Genomic DNA, 20927 nt, shown 5'->3' with positions numbered 1-20927 from the left:
CAACAGTCAAAGATGTACCTACATTAAACAGTAATGTGAAGCCATCAGTGCTGTGTGTCACACCATTGCCTTTCCTGCCCTGTACCCATTGCATCTCCCAGGCTCCTTTCCCAAGGAGGAGCTGATGGGGAAAGTCATGAGCAACAGTCTACTCAAGGCAGCACGTGCCAGCTCCCACAGCCATGTACATACTCATCCCCTTGTGCTCAGGGTCCGCCATGGCCTGTCCAGCCTGGTACCCTCACTCCCTTTATTTTCCCTAAAAAAAGGGGAAAAGCCCACACACACAACATTGACAGCCAAGTCTTTTTTACTGTTATTAGAGACCATACACTTCAGATACAGTTCAGCAGAATCATCTGATGGTTTTCCTATTGCTATGATTTATGGAAAGAGGAGACAAGGGACACTAAGACCCAACTGTACTATTTTAGCAAGTATCTGTGCGCTGACCCAACACTCCCCTGCCTACACGACCTAAGTACCAATCCAATCAGTTTTCCCAAAAGACAGGAGGCAACGGCTTCCTTCTCTCTGAAGTCCAGACCACAACTAGAAATAGAAGAAAGAGGGGCTGAAGGGAACGGTAAAAAGAAATCTTTACTTGATGATGCACCTTCCTGAATAGCTTGTTTTAAAAGCAACACTCCCATCAAACTGGTGAGCTCTGCACCATGTTTAAGGTTCTTTTCAGGTTGGTTGGCTTTTTTTTTTTAGAACACCCTTGCTTAATTTAATGACTGCAAAAAAAAATTAAACAATTAGCCCCAGAATGATAAGGAAGGCATCTGCAAGTCAAAGAGATGCTCCCTGGGCAACCAGGTTGGAAGCCACCAAGAGCATCAGCATCAACACAGCAATGAAGGGAACCAAGCAGCCCTCCGGGCTCCTCTGTCAGCCAGGAGTGATGGGGGACCATGCATCCCAGCCCTGGGATTCAGCAGCACCTTCCCCTTGTGTACACATCACAGCAGCAGTCAGATGGACACCAAGAACCACCCGTCCCGCCAGCCCGACCGGTCGCAGCCCACTATTGCTTTCCCCAAAAAGCCAGCCAACCTTCATACTTCTCATCCCAATCCCCTTCTTCCATCCTATCAGAGGGGCATCAAGTTTTCAAAAATCCCTGTTTTTCTTTAAAAAGGAGGGGAAAAAAAGTCCAGAAACATTTCTTCATTCTTCAGGAATGATTAATTATCTGCCTTGGCGGAGTGTAAAATACCTCACTAGTGCTGTAGGCTGGGCTGAGTTATTGAGTGAGAGCGTTCTGAAAGCTCCCCCCGCCTCTAGATTACACAGCGAGGGCTGCAAGCTGAAATTAAAGCGCATGCTGCCGAAAGGTAAGAGGCACAACACCCCTTTTGTAGGGAAAAGGGTTTGGGGACTTGCACTGTAACGAGGGGCCAGTTTCTTAAAATAAAAGCAGTTCTTAATAATCCACAATTAAAGCACATGGTGGCTGTGTCAGCAGAAACACCTTGCGTGAAACTGGGTTAGGTCCCACATACGTCTCCCCAGGCACCGGCACGGAGCAGCTTTCCAGACCCAGCCTGCACCCCAGGGATGCTCCAGCACCAGCTACCATCCCACCCAGAGGGGAGAATGTTTCCCACTGTCTGGCACTCAGGAGGGGTGGGATAAGGGTGCTACCCCTCAAGAGGACATTAAAATGAGTGTTTTTAAAGCAGAAATGCAAAACCTCAGTGGTCTGGGAAGTCAGGCTTGCATTGGGTCATGGCATTTGCTCCACCACAGTGCTTTCCAAACAAGATGTGGCTCAACTCAAAAACACGATGAGAAAGCTGGTCTCTCACTTTTCCTTCCCTGAAATTGCTCACCAGGGCCCCGGCAGCACTGCCCACTGCTCTCACCCCAGCACTGCTCAAACCGCCGCTGCAGGACTCGCACAAATAGCTGGGTATTTTACTTTTTCCTTCTGCAGAAAGGCTCCCAGACCTCCCGACTGCACAGAAAACAAAGCAGCTCAAATTTAAATTTAAAACCCAGAAGTTAAACAAAAAGAACCTCAAAATATATTATTGGGTTTTTTCTTTAAAACTTTGTGGTTTGGAGTGCCTGGTCTGCGATTTGCACATACCCAAGCCTGGCAGCACTCCCTCAGCCGCACCAGGGGAGATCTCTCAAGCACATGGGGATGCAGATCAAGGGCTGCCCAGAAAACCCCTCTCTGTTGCATGCTCCAGCCTGTCCCCAAAGGGTGACAGTCCAGCGCAGGAAGTCACAGCAGCACATGGAAAGCACAGAAGCAAAAGTTCAGAGAAAAGCCACATGCTGCGGGGGAGCCAGGATGCAAGAGATGGACATTTCTCAGGAGAGGAGGAGGAGGAAAGAGGTTTCTCCATCAGGATCCAGCAGTTGCAGGACAGACACTTCATGGGGAAACATCACCACACAGAAGGTCAAGACAACTGCAGGGCAGGCACAGCCAGCAGCTGACACAGACCATGCCCAGCCCCGCTCCATCCTGCACATCCAGCCCTGAACTTTTAATATAAATCCCTGTTACTGGTCCTGAGCAACCCAGACAGCAGGGCCTGGGGGTTTGCAGCACTTGCAGATGGTGTTTGCAATTTGCTGCGTTTCCTCCCAAGCACATCCTGGCCAGCAAACAGCCGGGGCGGCATTGCAGCCCCCTCTGGCAGCTCCACATCCTCCGAGGAGCTTCCCACAATGCTCAGCTCTCGGAAGTCAAGGCAGGAGGCCACCACGTCGGCTTGCCTGCAGTCAGCCCTGGCCCCTCTTGGACCCCTGCCGTGGTGATGCTGACTGCAGAGGCGCAAAGCTCTTCAGCAAAGCCAGGATGTTCTTGCTCCTCGAAAGAGAACAGTAGGCAGCAGGGGGGTTTGGGTTGTTTTGGTTTTTTTCCTTTCTTTTTTCCAGACCTAACTTGCTGAGGCAAGCTTCTTTTTCAATCACTAAGGAAAATAACTGTTCCAGCCCTGAGGAAACAAGCCTTGAAGGATCAAAAAGAGCCACGCAAATTAAGTTAGAGGTGTCCCCTGCGTTCCCAAGACAGAACTGGTGACACTGCTCCGTGCTGCACACCCGAGCCACTCAGGGAAAGGAGTGCAATTGCAGAGAGGGGAAGAGTACCCTAAACTGTGTGATTTCAAGCAAAACGCACATAGGTAGCAAAACACACCAGGGCCCAAGCAACCAGCAGCCGGTGAAGAATGAGCTGCCCCTGCCAGCACCACACAGGCCAAGCAGAGATGGGGCTCCAGAGCTGTCAAGCCATCACCTTTCACCAGATCCTTCTGCAGGATTTACAGTCACTTCCCACATGCTCCTGCCCTTATCCAGAATCTTCTTTGCCAGCCTTTGCAGGATCTGGCCTTGGCCTCTCCTCCACCCCCAGCTGGGTGTGTCCTCCCCCTTGCCAAAGCCTCAGACAGGGTGGGAGGTGACGTTTCCACAGGGGTCGATGCTCCCATCCTCACCACAGCCCCAGGAGCTGCAGAGCAGTAGAGATGGGAGTAGGTGTGGGAATATTGGGGGAGGGCAGCGTGGTCAGAGGACCATTAACCCCTGACATCCTGAAAGACACCAGTGCCACCAAGAAGCACGTCCGTGTGCACTGGCAGGAGGGGAAGCCCAATTTGGGTAAATACAGGCTGAAATTCATCAGCTGGACAGCCATCAGGTCATCACAAGGCACTGATAAGAAGGTTGCAGTTAATTACTGCATCCTTGGAACATTTTATTATCTCCGCCAGACCAGAACATGGAAAGCTGGGACTCCACACCCCGTCCATTGCCATGGGTAGCCTTCAGACCATAACCAGGTGAACCTGAGGCATGTCTCTCCCTCCCCAAAGCTGCCATGTAGCTGTAACCACTACTCTCCCAATTACCCATGCCTTCAACTTTATCAAAACCTGTCCCCCTTTGCCACTGAGACACCCTTAACCACCCAAAGACATCTACAGTCACATAGGAGAGGGAAGGGAGACCTGCAGCCAAGGTAGCTCTCCACACTACCTGATGTGAACTGTCCCTTGGATGACAGGAGCATCTAGAAGGTGACACCTCTGGCAGGTGCCAGCATATGGGACAGTTCCTTCCCTGAGGCAATGACCTTTCTCAATTGTGAGAGGACAGTTGGGAAGGCGGAAGCTGGATGACAGCTACACTAAAAGCCCAAGGTAATCTGCTAAGCTTCAGGACAAAGAATCCCAAAGGCCACGTTTGCAAAGAGCAGCTTTGCAACTGGAGATGCACCAGAGCACTCGGTTCAAGCCACCACAGCAGGCAGCGTTAGCCCCCAGGGAGGTCCCTTCCTCAACAGACACAGAGCAAGCTGCAGGAGCCAGGACCCATTTATGCCTCAACTTTTTAGGACATTTGGAGCTTTAATTTCTGTCCCCCAGATCATTTGCTAGAAGCAGCTCTTTCATTTGGACTTAATGTTTAATCACCTCCACACTGTGCAGCTGCTTCTGAGCAGCCCAGAGCTCTCCAGCCTCCTTGGGACACAAGATGAGTCACTTCCAACCAAACCATCTCTTTGCCTGGATCCCACCCTCTCCAGAACAAGCAAGAGAAAACAGGGCTCCCAAGCAGCTCTCTGCAGTGAAAGGCTGAGGGCCCCATCCCTCTCCCATCCCCAGGACCCATCACCCCACGTGGGCAGCCCGGGTCTCCCCACGCTGCTGCCGGACGCCGGGGCAGCCCGCGCCTGGCGCTGCCCTAAGCCCATCATGTGCAGCAGGAGCTCATGCCAGCGGCAGCCACCGCACGGCCTCCCCTCTCCAAATCAGATTAAACCCACCAAGCTGCTGGGGCCATGCAGGTTGTTTCATTGTAATTAAATCAGATTTACTCCCCCCTCACCCTCTCCTCTTTCCCAAAAGGAATTCTAATGACTGTGGCAAGACTGGGCAGGGGGAAGGGCTGCTAGCACCACACCAACCTGCTGAAAGGAGAGAAATCAGGAAATGCAATGCCTAATTCTCCACTTCTAATTATCCTCCACAGGAGCTAAAAAAACCCAGCTGGGTCCAGGACTCATGGCGCCATTCACCCACCAACGCAGGCAGCAGTAGCTATTGCCAAGTTGGGGTTTCACGCTAGGTTTGATGCCAGCGGAGCCCTGAGCGTCAGTGGATTTACTTTGGGATACAGGGTAAGGCAGACTAGTAAAGAAGGGCTGCAAAGCAAAAGACGGGGGTCCTGGTTTGCATACACCATCCGCTCACTTCTGCCACTCTGACAGCAGCATTCCCATCCCCGCACAGCTCTGTAGCCCACAGCGCTTTTCAAGCCTTCGTGGCCAATTCACACCCAGCTCAAATTGCTCAAGACCAACAGCAATTACAGGTTTGGTTTTGTTGTTTTCTGATGGCGGGTTAGATGGATCACGGTCCAGAAACCACCAGCACTACTTTTCCAAAGCAAACGTTGGTACAGGGCAGGAGAGCTGCAATAGCAGATCTGGCTCGTGAGGACACACGCGTTCCTGGCAAAGGAGTTATTTCCCAAGCGCAGCCCAAAACACCCCTGTGCACGGAGGGACCTCGCTTTGTTCCTTCTGCAAGAACAGAGGCCCTGAGCCAGGCTTTCTGCTGGCATTGCCAGATGACCATAAAAACAATGGGTTTCTTTCTTTCCTGGGATGAGAAACACAAAGCCAGGAGTCCTCCGGGATCTTAGGGAGGCAAGGCACTGCTGCCTAATTTATCTCCAGCAGAGCTTTGGACTTGCTGGTGCTACAACCACCTAGACATGGACAGAGCTGGGGCCAACAGCTCCTGCAAGAGAGACCAGAGGCATGAGCAGCAAGAGCAGTCCTGTCCTGTCCCATAACCTCACTGATGGGTCAGAAAAAAACAGCCCTGCTGAGAACCAAGAGCCAAGTCTCCCCTTTCCCTCCATTCCTCACCAACACAACTGTGCTGGCAAAGCCCAAGGGCAGACCAGACTCAGAGCCTCAAGGGTCTTTCAGTCCCACACCTCCAGGTCCTTTGGCATGGATGGTGAGGTGGCATCGCTGCCCTCCTGCGGGCTACAAGCCTCTCCCCAGCCCAGGCTACCCAGCTCAAGCTCTTCCAGGTGGTCAGCAAAGCTCTTTTTGGAGACTGAGGGCAGTTAACTGGGCAGGGAAGGAGAACGAAGCATGCTCTGAATTGCCAGGGTTGCCTGGGGAGGTGGTGGTGGTAGATTATACTAATTAACATTTAAATATCTATTTGACTGTGTTTTTAGCCTACAACAAGGAGATACCAAGGAGATCTGTTTGGTTTTCCCACTGTTCTTTTAGCACGTGAAACCAAACTCACAATACAAAGCGGTCATCACCATTATAACCACAGGAGCATCCTCCCCTCACCGCAGGGGCTCAGCAGGGAAACATTCCTCTGCACATTTCCACACCGGCAGCACACACCCACATCCCTGGGAGTGGGAAGCCAGCCTTCAAATTACAGCAATTAACGTTATGTATATTAATAAATGAGTCTGGTTTTCCCAACAGGATAACCTGCAGGGGCTTGTTGGCAGAACCGGGAGGCCTGAGCCCTTTCTGCAGCGGGCGAGTGAATCGTTGGTGTTGCGGGATGAGACATGGGCGGCTCCGGAGGTCCTGGGAGAGCACCCTGCCCCAGTGTAGGGAGAGGTGGAAGGGAGCACCAGTGTCCTCGCCTGCCCCAGAGCATCCAGGAAGCATCAGCTCCTGCAAAGCTTTGAGCGAGCAACTCAGGGAGATGAAGCTCCATTCCAACAGGCAGATACCTGCAAGGACTCTTGAAGCCCCCATGTTTGCATCTCCCCAGCATCCAGCACTCCCCAGCCAAACCAGAGGCCACCCCAACCCCCAGCCACCCCGCACGCTCCCAGCACGAGCTGGCTCCAGCAGGGATCAAGCACCGGGAGAAGGGGAGGGAGACGGGTAATGTTTGTAATAACTACAACACTAATCAGCAGGCCACACACGCCTCTTTCTCCCTCCTCCTGGGGCCAGGACCAGCTCCTCTTCCCACTCCAGCTGCTTCTTTCTTTCCAGTCTGGGAAAGTTTTGCCTGCTTTTTCTTTTTAAGGCATAGGGTGGATGCAGGTATAAAAGGAGCCATTTACTCCAAGCCCTGCCCTTCCTCATGCCCTTTCCAAATACTTCACAGCCTGTTTTCCTTTTCTAATCAAGAAAGAAAAGGTTCGGCAAGCAAGACTAGACAGAGGGAGAGGAAACGGCGGTTTACTTCACCATCCAAGGCAAATTATGCCACCCATTGTGCAAGCCACCCTTTTCCCATTGCCAGCTGCATGCAAACAGCAGAGTAATTTCACCTTCCCTGGAGCACAAACGAGCCCTCACACCACAGCCCCATGGGCAGCCTCTTCACCCAGCCCAGCAAACACAGGGCAAGTTTGCAAACCTTTACCCCACCAAGGGGCAGGAGTTCAAGGGAACATCTGAAATTCATCCCAAAGGAGTTGGCTTGCAGTCGGTAACTCACCATCACGCCTGCAAGCATCCCAGTTGGGATTCCCCATCTAATCCCTTGGGCCACCTTGGACCTGCCACCACCGTGGGGCCGCCCATGCTGGTGCCCTCCACTTCACAGGCTCCCTCCTCAGCGGGACTTCCAGCTCTTATTGCTCCCCAGAGCACAGACGATAATATCACATTTTATATGGAAAACACTAAAATGGGATCACACCTTTTAAAAAGATATTTCCACCTTGCTGCCTACAACCAGGCTTTGCCTTTCCCTCCCCCTCCCCACCAGACTTCACTATCAGGCCTTTAGGCCTGTTTAATTGAAAAAATGTGATATAGGCTAATTGACAGCAGATGAGTTACACTGCTAAAAAGCAAGGGAACATTTGATCAATGGGACTTAGGGCACCAGAGAACCAACCATCCCAGGTCTTTGCATCCCACTTGCAGCCCCACTGCCAAAACAGTTCAGCTGGCAAAAAAAAAAGTAATTAGTGTTTAATTTCTTAACAATTTTTTTTACCTTCCTTTTAATTGCACTACATAAAACTGTCCTAGAATTTTACAGCCTCCAAAGCTATGTCCTGGACCAGTCCTCTTTGCTGGTTTTAATTAGGGTGAGACACAGCTGGCATGTTAATTTAAAGAGGGGGGGAGAATGTCAGACCATGGTCTAGGAAGGTTTTGCCATTACAAGCACCCAGCTAATGTCAACAAGCACTGGGGAGCAGGGCCAGCCCCCTCAGAGCACAGTAACAAACTGCTCTAGCTGAGGGCTAATACATCCTGCATTAGGTTTGACTTCTGTGCACCAGAAACTGCTCTGCTAGGAGGGAGCAGAGGTATCTCCAGCAGCAGAATTTCCTCTCCTTGAAAGCAACTGAAACATGGAGGCTTAGAGGGGAAAACTAGCTTAGCTTTGAGCCTTTGCTACCAAGCAGCTTTTGGACTAATTGGCATTCCTGCAGGACTGGGTCTGGAGGCACCCCAATGCTGCTGCTCCTTCCACTGAAGGAGTTTATCGAGATGCATGGCAGCACACACTGAGCCCTGGTGTGAACTGTGCAAAACATGGTCCCAAAACACACCCACCCAAACCAGAGGGGAGGTGTGGAGATACGCCAGGCCGCATCCTCAGTCATGACGGGTACCAGAGGGGGAACAGGAGGGGAAGACTGGGCTGAAGCCCACCTGGTCCTACAGCATCCCAGAGGAATGGGGGCATGGATGAGATTACAACCTCAGTTCTGTGTCCTGGTTTGCAGCCGACTGCAAAGCCACCAGCTCGGTGGGAGCAGGACTCAAGGGACCACCCAGAAACAGGTAGAGGCCACCAGCCTTCCCTCTCCTCTCCAATGGTATAAGAGAAGAGTGTGTGCTGCTCCACTCCATGTCAAATCTCCAGTTGGAACAAGAGATCCCATTGACCAGCAACGGAAAGCCAAGTAAAACACCACAGAGAATGAGCCAATCCACGTCCCCGCTCAGTTGCCCCCATGGTTACCTCCCTTTGCCCCAGCCATCCCAGCAGAGCCACGCACCAGGCATGGACACACCAGCTAGGGCAGCCCAGGGGATGGAGCAGGGCCAGCTCTGCACCGTATACATAATACTTAGGACTTTAAAACACAGTAGTTATTATAATTAAAAACATGACTGGGGACCATCTCCCTAGGAAGGCGTATTAGAATTAAAATACATGAGTGGCATCCCCATGGCAACACCGCAGCCTGCTCATACGCTGTGATTATTTTCAGAGGTGATGGGGGAGAGCGTGTTGCAAGTGCCATCAAATTGCATTGGGAGGTGAGTGGGAATGGAGCACGCTTCCCAGCTCTTAACCCTTCGGGGAAGCCTTGGTTGGGTCATCTGGGATCCCACAGCAGGGATCTTTTATCAGCCCAGTTCCCAGCCCCACACCTCCTCCTAATTTGACAAAGACATTATTACAGATTTCAAGAAAGTCTTCAGCAAGGTAGAGGTGACAGACCTGCCCAAGGGGCAGCTGAAACGTCAGCTCATCCCTTGCAGGACACCAGACCTCGCTGTTGCTCTCAAGGGACCTGGGACCTCCCCAGATGAGTTTCTGTGCAGGAGATGGGAAAGAGGAGGGAAGCACATGTGGACAAGCAAGAAGGTGAAAGAATTGAAGAAATAGCTGAGAAATACCTGATGTAATGGGAAAGGGACATATTTTCCTCCATTTTCTAAGCCTGGCCCTACTTAGAAAATCTTGGGATTCCTGGAAAGGATTTTTCCAGGGGAAAACAAAGGATTAGTCCCTTAATGAACAGACAGCAGGCTTGGATTTGCTCAGCTGTGTTGTCTGAAGAACGAAAAACAATAATCAGCTATTTCATTCCTGGGTTCAGTCCTCTTCGCACGCTAAATCCCTTGGCAACATCACACCGACACGATAGACGAGGCATGTAACCCCCAACCCCATTTATCTGCAGCTTACACAAGCCCCAGTTAAGTCCAGGAGCCTGGTGCAACGCGCAAAAACCAGAAGAGATTCAACCTCACCTACCTCCTCCAACACCCTCCTCTACTGCAAAGGAAACTGCTCGGGCTCCCTTCATCAAGCTGCTGCTTCTCCTGCAAAGCCCCATCACATAAACAGGGCTCAGCCTCTGCAGGGAGCTTATAACTGATACCAGAATTAGGGACACCTGAGGGGAGGCTTTGAGAGTGTCAGGAGGGTCAAAATTGCCTTCCAGGTGCTCAGCCTTGCTCAAAGGTGTGGTTTGCTACAAGCAAGAATTAATTAAACAAGTGAGCACAGCTGTGTGCAACCCAAAAATGCATCTTGCAGAGGGCGAACCTTTCTGTTGTTCCACAGAAAGCCCTTGCAACTAGGGCTTGTGTCAAATTCATACAGCAATCACAAATATTCTTATTAGTCACAAATATTCTTATTAATCACTATCATTTGCACAGCATGACTGCAGGGAGCTCTGTAGGTACCTAACATAGCTGGTACTAAGCAAGCACAGGCAATATGAAGTCTCTAGCCCAAAGAGCTGTCCTATTTCCCCACGATACTCCCAGCCATTCTAGCAAGGCCAAAGAGCTTAAAAAACTCAGAGCTCTTTTCCCATCTTTGTCATGGGCCATGAAAAGTATCATGCACCATTCATGTATCCACCCCCTTTTTTTATTTTAAATAAAGAAACTTCTGCTTATAAGCTAAAAACAACTATTTGAGCCTTTACCCAGCAGCAACAATGGGACACAAGTCCCCATCCCAGCTCAGCCTGCCAAATGGGACAGAGCTCTCCCTCCAAGGAGGTGACAGGAGAAGTCCAGCATGGAAAGACCAAGGCTCACCTTTCGGGGGGGCTTCAGACTAAGCTTAACCCCAGTTTGCACCAGCACCCTTATCTCCTAGCAAGATCTCCTGGCCTTTAAATATTAATTTTCTGATAGGGAGGTAATAAACACACCTTCTTTAACAAATAAAAAAAATAGTTTTATAGATGGTGAATGATGGGAAGGTGGCTGAGAACCAGCACCCCTCAAAGAGCTCTGGAGGCTTTTGCTGAAGGTGCAACCCATTAGACCAGGAGTCTCTTGGGGACAGACAGGAGACAATTACAGTGGGCCTGGGGCAAGCAGTCCCAGCCTCTTCTATCCCAAAACCAAGCATTAACAGGACTGTTAGAGCTGCAGAAACCACCTGCAAGTGGATGTGGTAAAAGACTTTGATGGAGCAATAACCTGGCCCAGCCTCAGCAGCAGCCCCGGGGAATGGTGGGGCCAGCCAGCACCCCAGTCCTGTCCAAGAGTAGCATTCAAATGGCTCTGTACAGCTCAACATCAGCACTGCTGAAGCTGTGATTGAGGAGCAAAGGTGGCATTGGCTTCATCCAACTCTAACCATAGCCATCGTGGTCCTAGCTGAACAGCTGAGAGGTTTAAATGCTTTCATTTCCCCAACTGAGTAGTGCTGGAGGTTCTCCTGGAGGGTGCATCATCATGGAGGATCACTGGCCCAGGACCTCCAGCAAACTGTGGGACCAGAAAGGGAGAGCCCTGAGACACCTCCCTGGGGTGTGCGGGGCCAGCGTCTCGAGGCTGAAAGCTGGGGGATGCCAAAGGGCTGCGTCCTTCGTTCCCTGTTTGCAAAGAAGCCTTGAGCTCCCCAGGTGAGCTGCTCGAGCGAAGGGTCCATGTCTGACACACACAAGCACACTTGGACAATTATGTAGGAAATGAAAACTATTCTTTCCAGCCACTGTTGTGCAGATTGCTGATGGTTTGTGCGTGTTTCACTATTTCACGGAAGGTGAGCAAGAAAATCTGAAAAAATTGAGAAATGGGAAAAACTGCATCTCCAGAAAAGCCCAGCCACCCACATCCCATCCATGATGGCGTTTGCTAGAAGCCCCCGAGCACCCTGCTCGGAGCAACGCTGGGTCCCTGTCCGTGTGCCCTGCCGCATCCCGGGCGGGATGCATCCTGCACACACCTGCAGCTGCAGCCCGACACTGCTAAGCTGTCAAAACAAACACGGGAACAAAGCACATGCAGCCTCCAAATCTGCACACCATCAGCTCCAGGACCCAAGCAGGGCCTGGAAATTCCCCCCCGAGCTGGCCGGCAGCTCCAGCAGATGGGTTTTATGAGCCCCGGAGGAAAAATAACATCTAGACAAGCATCTCTAACTGCCTGTAAATACACACCAGATGATGCAGGGACAGATGAAATGGGGCAAAGACAGGGACAAGAATGGAAAACTGCAAGTGGGGAGGATGGCTGGGGCTGGCCTGCATCTCCCCCCACCCCAGCTGCTCACCTGGCTTCCTCCTCCTCCTCCCTGCAATGGCTCCTGGCTTCTAACTTTGTATTTACTCAATGTGAAGCAAACAAAATTAACCACTGCTGTCCCCGAGCCTTCCCCATCCCAACTGGACTCTGCTCCCCCATTTTCCCAAGCAGTAGGATGAAAGCAAGCAAGGGGCCTTCCGCCTGCTGAGCCTTCTCCGGAATAGGATCCCCACATTAGCAACCCAAGGAAAAACAAATCCGGCTTCCCCTGGCCATTGCTCATGTCCGTTTGTCCCCAGCAGTATTGCTGCCAGCCTTAATACCCCAAGCACTGGGGTATTAATTAATACCCCCAGCCCTGAGCCATCCCTGCTCCTAACAGCATCTGCACATCGGTCCATACCTGGTGTGGTCGTGGATGGTCTTTTCTGGAGATGGAGCTGCCTCGGGCTCAGAGCTTACCCTGCAGGGAATTACTGAGCTGCAGGTTGGGTTTTCCCAGTGAAGGAGCCAGCTGCAAAGTCCCCCTCTGCCTCTGGTGCACCTGGGGAAGGAGGCGGCTGTAAATGTGCTCTGAGCAGTACTCAGGATGAGCGAAAGTGAAGCAGGCACTAGGAAGGGGACAAATGGGGAGGGAAAAGAAGCAGTAATCTGGCACTGGGGTAGCAAAAAGGGGCTCTTTAAAGCTGGACTTGCATGGCTGCAGGCACAAGCCAAGCTGGATCAGAAGCTCTTCTCGCTGCTTTCAGTGCAGGGGTAAAAAGGGCCATAATCGATAGGGCAGGACCATGTTTTACACTTTACAGTGAAAATAAGCACAGGGAGCTTTTGCCTGCTCCAGGTTGGCCCTACAAATCCAAATGCCAGCTGAAAACTGCCCCAGAGCACGTGGCGGGTCGGGGCACGCCAGCGGGGAGCTCGCCCTGCCTGGGGAGATGCTGCAGGTCAGGGCTGGGGAGGCTGGAGCACGACAAACCCAGCCAGTGCTATGCCCCGCATCCCCACCAGGTGCTCAGCCCCTTGCAGGATCAGGCCTGAGCAAAAGAGAGACAGGAGCAGTTCAAAAGAAACTCCTTGAGCATAACTGGCTAAGCACAGAGCACACCCTTATCAGCACCCATAGGCGCCAGACGCTGCAGTGCACACAAAAAGCAAAAGGCAGCCCTTGGGCTGAGCCAACTAGTCTTAATATTTGCATTTGGTAAAGCAAACTAATAAATCCCCATGGGTTTATCCATGCTTCCAGTTTGTATTTATTAGGAGGAATGACAGGCAGGTTTTCCTCCTGGTTACACAGGTAAATAGCAATACAGCTCCCACACCCTTCCCCTTTTGAACGGCCTGGCTTTCTGTTTGCTCGCCATCTCTAAACAAGCCAGGACTATACAACTGACCGACACTAAAGGCAACTGGCCTTTGAAGTAAATATTAGTTATGAACTCCAAAAGGTCTGCGTCCAAGTGCTGAGCTTCCTCCCTCCACCCCTGGAGTGGGGTCTGCAGCTGTGGGGCCAGAGGACGGGCAGCACCGGCACGCATCGGCAGGTCTGTGCAGGCTGGGATTAACGGAGGAGCAGCTTCCAGGCAGGGAATTGCTTCGAAGAAGGATGCTATGGTGTGAGCATTGGCCATGGCATCGCCGGTGTGCACTGGGGCTGGCAGGTCTGAGTGATCCAAAGCCTGTGCCTTCCCCGTGGGAATTCAACCTCCTTATACCTCAGCTCTCCTATATGAACATCGCAGTGACTCACACACATAGCTGAAAACAGAGTTTGGCCCATGGCGAGACCAGATGCAAGGAACACTGTACGTGGCAGCACTGTGTCAGCCAGCATTGCTTCTTGCACACTCCCTGGGGGGTAACCACAGGACCATCACTTGAGGTATCTCCCCATAGCCATAGTCTGTATTTTCAGCAGAACACTGTGGCTCCTCAGCAAGCTGAGACAATGGGTCTCACAGCTGGCCCGAAAATCCAGGTTTGACTCATGGATAGGAACCCTATAATTTGCCCGAGGACTGCTCCTACATGCTGCTGCTGTCTGGGGCACAGCCCCGGCTTCACCACAGCTCTCAGACCCAGGAGAAACTATCAGGGGAGAGTCCAGGGGAGCTCAGGGCGCCCAGTAACACCAGCCTTACTCCCATGCTGCTGCTTGGTTTGCTTGCTAAGGGTCCGCTGTGCACAGAGGAGCAAAGGCACCACGTATGGCACTGCCATGGCATGGTAACCCCACCCGAATCTCCTCCAGCACCCACAGGATCCACTTTCCACCCAGAGAAAAGGAAGAGCAGAGTCACCCCCTGCTTCAGACCTACCTTGAAATGAGCAGTGGCAAAGGGCAGACCACCACCTCCATCCCACCACACTCCAGGGTGCCCGTGCCCACCGTCAGCCACCGGCTGCTCACCTGTGCCTCCAGGGCCATTTAATTGATGCAAATGAGCTTGACATTGGCTTTTCTTAGGGTCTCCCAAAAACCCATCATTACCAAACCAAAACTCAAGTGAAGTTTCATGCATTTCTGGGCTTTGCTGTTCTCTCATAGTTTTGCCCAAGGGCAGAACACGGTTCTTAAACTCTCCGAGGTGCTTCTGAGCTGAGTAATGGGTTTCAAAGGAAAGAACCCAAGACTCTGTGTTTCTGACCGTTTCTGCAAGTTTGCCCCAGTGCAGGACTCCCTGTGTGAACGAAGGCAGGGCTATGCAGATCCTACCGGTTACACCAGTGAGTTTGACATCGAGTCACCGTGGCTGCACACCGAACACAGTTAGATTGAATCCATGCTCATGAGGTTACTGTGCTTTTTAGATGAAAGGACACATTTTTTTATAATGGTCTAAATCTTTTTTAAAAATAATAAAAGGATATTTCCATTACATAAATATCCTTTTTATGTTGTATTTCCACACAGCACCTTCCAGTGCTTCGCATCAAGTCTACAGGGTGGGAGGGAACACACAGTCCAGGGACATGAAACAACATGATTTAAAGGGAATTAATTTGCATTTCACTCACTTTTGGAGCAGGAGGCATGCTAAGGGCGGCTCGCCTGGCCATGCAGTCGGGCGGTGATGGTTAAGGGTTGCAGAAAGGGAAGGGGGAATGGACAGGGAAGAATTTTTCTGCACAGCAAAGGCATTAAACTCTTGGCCTGGCTTCGTTAGGGCAGAGAAGTTTGCCAAAGCGCTGGTTTCCTGTACAATCAAACGCATCCCCTCGGCAGCCCCGCGATAGGGCCATGATGTAAGTGTGGCTGAGCCAAGGCAAACGGAAAAGAACATCGAGCACTCACAGAGGCAACGGGTTTTATTAAGAAGTTTAATTGTTTCTGAGGGTGACATTTTCCCCCGTCTTGACGTTCCCCTCGCTACGGTTTGGCATCCCCCGCTCCTGCGCCCGCTCCCCAGCCCTACCTGGGCTGGGTTCCATGTGGGATGTAACAGGGCTGAGGGTGCTCAGCCGCCTATGGCAGAAGGACCCCCCTCTGAGGCCACCCAACACTCCTGGCACAAGACAAGACTCTGCCAGACAGTTTTAAACCCCAGGGAACTGCAATCACCAACTCAGCTTCCACCCCATGGCTCCTCCGAAGGCTTTCGCCCCTCCAGCTCCCACTGCAGGCAGCAGCACTTTGTGAACGCCATGTGCTGCGGGCTGGGTCCAGCCATCCTCATGAAAAGCCTGAGACCCCAAAAGGCATCAAAAAGAAGAGCAGAGGGGTAAAAAAAGAAAAAAATCCTCAGCTGGCTCCTTGGAACCCAAGTACTTGGTCCTTCACAGGGGAAAGCATCGAGCTACTGTTTGACCCAAGAGCACTTCGCCATCCATCACCAGCACTTCCCGGCCAAGAGGATAATTTCCAAAGCCCAGTGGAGAGCAGCTAATTAAGTCCTTTTGGCTCCGCGTGGGAGTCGGGAGTGAGGTCAGCGCTGGGAGGAAACCCCCCTCGCTGGGCTGGGGACGTGGAGCCCAGCAAGGGAACAGGGGGCAGCTGGTGGGGAAGCTGTTTTCAGCGGCGGGCATTGGGTGAGGGAGCTCACCGCAGCCCCTGATGCTCCATCGCTCCCCGGCAAGGTCAGGGCGAGCTGCTGGTCCCTGCTGTGCCCGCTCTCTCCCTGATCACAGCTGAAGCACCCATCCTCGGGAGGGTGCTCCGGGGTGTTGTGGCCACAATCACTGCTGCAGCACCTTGGCTGTCTCCTCTCAGGTTCCCACACCACGAGCCTTCACCACGGACCCTGTGAAGGAAAAACACGGCATTAATGGAAGGTCCAGGTTGATAGGCAGCTGGTTGAGATGAAGCAAATCATGATTCCTCCTTGTTACCAAATGAAGTGTTCAGAGCAATGTGTAAAAGAGGAGACGCCCCAGCAGCCCCAATGCCTCCCCAAACCACCTTCAGCACCAGCACCTTTGAGCTCACCCTACACTCAGCAGCACTGTGGGCCCCATGCTTTGGAGGCTGGAGCCCTTCCCAAGCCGTGGGGCTGGTGGGAACCCATTGTAGCTGCACAGTCCACATCCATTCAGGCTGGGAGAAGCTCTCCATCCACAGCAACTCTCAGTAACAGCTGAGCCGCCGGTGCTGCCGTTCAGACAGCGAGAGCGGAGGATGTGCTGACAACATCCATGGGAAAATCAGCATTACTCAGCCATGTCACTCCAGAGAGCCCAAAAGCAGCGTCAGCCCCAAGGCTGAGCTCCCATGGGATCAGAAAACATCAGATCAGGGTGCAGGATAGCGCGAGGGTGGTAAGAGACATAGCCAGGGGCTGATGGAAGAAAATCAAATGGCCATTTCTGTGCGACAGACAAAACAACAGCATCTGGGAACACAGAGGAAGGGAAAACAGCTCATCTTGCTTGTGTGTACGTGGGCTGCGTTACATGGTCCGAGGGATGTGCAAGTCACTGATTAAACATCCCAGCGCTGAGCCGGGACACGGGGCGACTGCCATGCTAGCAGAGCGGACTGCACGGGGAGGAGTGCTCCCCATCGGAGGTATGGGCAGCTCGGGTAGCTCTGCCTGAGCTCTACCTCCTCTGCCCACCAGCAAGGTTGCAGCCACTCCATGCCCATCCCTGTGCCCTCACTGCTGTCCTGGGCTGCCCTAGAGGAGCCAGCAGAAAGAGGCTCCTTTTACCAAGCTGCCACAGACGTTTGGAAGGAGACAGGCAAAGGAAAACACAGTCAGACAGCAGAGTGAGAACGGATCTCGTTTATCACTGTCTGTCCATGGGCTCCCCACCTGCAAGCTCTCAAATGAGCTGCAACGTACTGGAGGATCCAAACTCCACCATTAAGCATGGCACAACCAGCTCCCATTTGGCTCAGACAAGCTCTTGGTCCATTTCGGGAGATTAATCATTTGCTTTCCTCTTTGACTCTCACCCTGTTCACTCTATAAGATCATTAAACAGCTTTTCTCCCAAGCAAACGCTGCCCGACTCCCTGTCCTCCTCCAGCATTCACTAGGGGCACACAGAAAGAAGGGTAGAGGTTTACGCTCATTTATCGTGCAACACTTATCACCTGTTTGCTTTGGACTTTGTAAGGAATATGCAAGCAAGATTGGCACCTCCTAGCCAAGATATCTCACCCTCAGCAATACGGTGTGGAAGTATAAAGCAGCCCCCGTGCCCCTTCCCCAGGGGAAAGCCTGACAATCAGCTTTGGGCTTTCTGGGAAAGAAAGAGCGCAGCGTCTCTGAGTTTGCAAAACACTGTGCGCAAGTGTCCCTGGCTCTTGTAAATGTGTTAAAAAATAAAACCCTTTAAGAGCTTCCAGATGTTCTGTTTATGTTGTGGTGTTACCCAGCTCCATTCTCCGGAGGCCAATACACAGCCTCAATGAAATTGCAGCAGCCAAGGGGGACAGCAGGGGGGAGCGGAGGAGGTCCGAACCCTTTTCCTCCTCTTTCCCCCAACTTCGCCTGTTAACTCCCACACTGCTGGCGAATGCGCTGAGAGCGGCTGCAAATCCTCCCTCCCGCTCTGAGCACGAGCATCCCTGCCTCACGAGCATCCCTGGGGTTTGCAAGGCACTAACCCCAAATGCCCAGGCTCTGGGGACCACTGCACAGCGGGGACTAGGACGAGGCAGGGAGCTAATGTATCAGTGGTGGCACCCCAGAGGCACCCAGTGCCCACCAGTACATGCTGAGCAAGAAGGTCCAGAGGGTCTGACCCTACCACATCCAACTTCACATCCACATGAGCAGGCCACGAAGGTCTACCAAAAACTACCTGTTGCTGGCGTGAAGATGTGACAGGGGAAAAAGCCTTGTCAATGAGCCCTGGGCGTAGCCACACACGTGTACGAGTGTGTGCAGAAAGCCCGGTTCGGGACTCTTTGCACAGGGCGTTGCAGGTCCAGCGCTGCTTTTGAAGTTCCCTTGAGTGAGCTGCATGGTTGGTAGCAATCAAAGCTCCATAAAGGAGCGATATCGCAGCTATGCGCGCAGGCTCTGATGTGTTATCTCCCCTCCCCGGCGGGGGAGGAGGGCAGTCATTGCTGCGGCTCATTTGAAAACGTGTTAGCTCATGGAGATCAAAGGCGCTTCCTGATGCACTCCACCCTGGCGAAGCCTTTCGGCCAGCACGGTCGCTCCTTGGGCCAGGAGGCAGCCGGAGAACCACGGGAGCATGCCGCCGGTGCGGGAACCACCATGCAGCTACACTTGCTGCAGCCACAAGGATGGAAGCATCAGGAACGGGGGTGATGAGTCCAGCCCGGGTGGCTGCTGCAGGATGTCCTCCTGCCCACATCGGCGACGTTAGCATGTCCTAACTCCATGGATTAGGTATGCTGTTTGTTGTCACCGTTCAGGCAAGGAAATGGAGCCCAGGCAGATTCAATGTCATGCGGCTGCCCCAGTTTAACCACATGCCGTATGACAGAGCACTTTGTTTTGTCCCAGAGACACCCCTGATGAAGGACCATCCTCCCTGGACCCTGGTAACCTGAACAAACCCCACTCAGGACAAACCTCCCTCCTTCCCCACCATCTGCACATCCCCCAGCACTAAACCTACACAAAGAGTAATATCCCAGGTGCAATTTATTTTTTCCCTGGGCCGGTTGCCTCCCACAAACCCCACACTCCCCAGTGAGGCGTCATCTGCTTCCCTGCGCCCTGGACCGCTCCAGCCCCGGGAGGACGAGCAGCAGCAGCACAGCAGGCCACACACCGTGAGCCCCGAGGCCACCGGTGCCTAACGCTCCTCCTGGACACCAGCCCCCACGCTGCTGTTGTTGTCCTCTCCGCGAGCCCACCACAACACCACGGGAGAGCAGGGCGCTGGAATAAAGGCACGAGCTGTCTCCACGCTCAGCAGCAGCCTGGGAAGAAGAGTGCATCAATCCAGAGCAAACAGGAGGAGGCACTGAGTTTGCAGCAGCAACTGTGCATTTGGAGATGGGGATCTGCCTCCTGCCCTGTCCCCCCGAACACATGCTTGCAAGGAGTGAAGCAAAGCGCAGGAATAGAAACGGGACTTTTGGCTACGGAGGATGGGAGCATCGCGTCTACAGACAGCTTGAGCACAAACTGTGTGGGCAGCAAAGCCAAAAAGGAAAGGAAACCAACAGGCAGGGAAACGATCCTGGCAGCGCTCACGTTATGGCTCATTCAGCACTCATACCTCCCTGCTGCTCCCTCTCCTGGGTGTCCCTCCCTCAGACCCCTCGCCCTGCTCAGACATGCCCCAATTCCACTTTTACTGTCGAAACGCTTCCCATCCGAAAGGCTGGATTTAGAAAAATGCAGCTAGAGAGCTAGAGCCTGTTTGCAGGAACCGATCCCAGCACAGCCTCATTAGCACCTTGTTGCGTTGTCCCTGCATGCACACCCAGGCAGGGTTCAGCCTGGCCCCAAACCCCTGCAGTGTCCAGGTCTGTGGAGGTGAACGAGGACCTGGACACGTTAAAGGACCTGCAAAGGGATGGGGCTTCAGACCTGCACACCCTGCTTGGCCTTACCCCTTCCAAACCTCCAACACATGGAGGTGGAGGAGGACAGAGGTGAGGGGCGGCAGGAGGGATACAGGGTCGTGCTGTGTCCTTCGCATCCCAGCCAGTGATTTAATACCAGCTTTAAAGCAATTTACAGTTTAGAGATGCAGGTTTATTCACATGCCCCAACGTGCTTAATGACCAAAGTGCTCTTCAGTGAACCCAGCAATGGATTGTAAAATAAAGTCAATGAGGCAAGTGGATTAAAGAAAAAAAAAGCGAAAGATCTGAGAGAGATGAAACGGACCTGTTGAGTCACAGCCTGCGCCTGCCAACGCACGGTGTCCTCCCGAGCCGGGGCCAGCCAGACTTCCTGCGAAGTCACTCCTGCTGCCACCGCCCCCCCGGCCATGCAAGCAGCCCCCCAGGCAGGTCGGAGCAGGGTGTGACCCCAGTGCTGCCGAGGGGACCCGTCCATCACTCTCTCCTTGTTTGCATGTGTCCCGTCTCACATGCGGCTCCTCGCAGCTTGTTCCTCCTCTCCTCCTACCTGCCGGCTCTGCCAAGCCAGCCCCGCTCTGCAGCAGAACCCCACGCGATGGGCCATCTCACGTCCACAGGCAAACAGTTATTTTCAGCAAAAGACCGAGCTTGACAGCGCTGTTCACTAACCCATGCACAGGCTATGCTCGAAATGCAGCGGGGTCTGCCCAGAGCCCACTCAGCAGCAGAGACTGGGCCTTC

General features: G+C 52.8%; 1 long non-coding RNA gene across 1 annotated transcript in view; it reads right to left on the bottom strand.

Moving 5' to 3' along the window:
• LOC148056435 (uncharacterized) overlaps positions 1-10064 on the bottom strand; it is a 58748-nt gene extending 48684 nt beyond the window's left edge. Inside the window, exon 1 of the long non-coding RNA XR_015703361.1 lies at positions 9987-10064. This is a non-coding gene — a long non-coding RNA (uncharacterized LOC148056435). The remainder of the gene's footprint in view (positions 1-9986) is intronic.
• Positions 10065-20927: the final 10863 nt, after the last annotated feature.

Source organism: Nipponia nippon, unplaced genomic scaffold (assembly GCF_047370975.1).
Source record: "Nipponia nippon isolate SJK-2023a ecotype South Korea unplaced genomic scaffold, ASM4737097v1 scaffold_14, whole genome shotgun sequence".
NCBI classification, from domain to species: domain Eukaryota; kingdom Metazoa; phylum Chordata; class Aves; order Pelecaniformes; family Threskiornithidae; genus Nipponia; species Nipponia nippon.
This window is presented reverse-complemented; position numbering and strand designations above follow the sequence as displayed.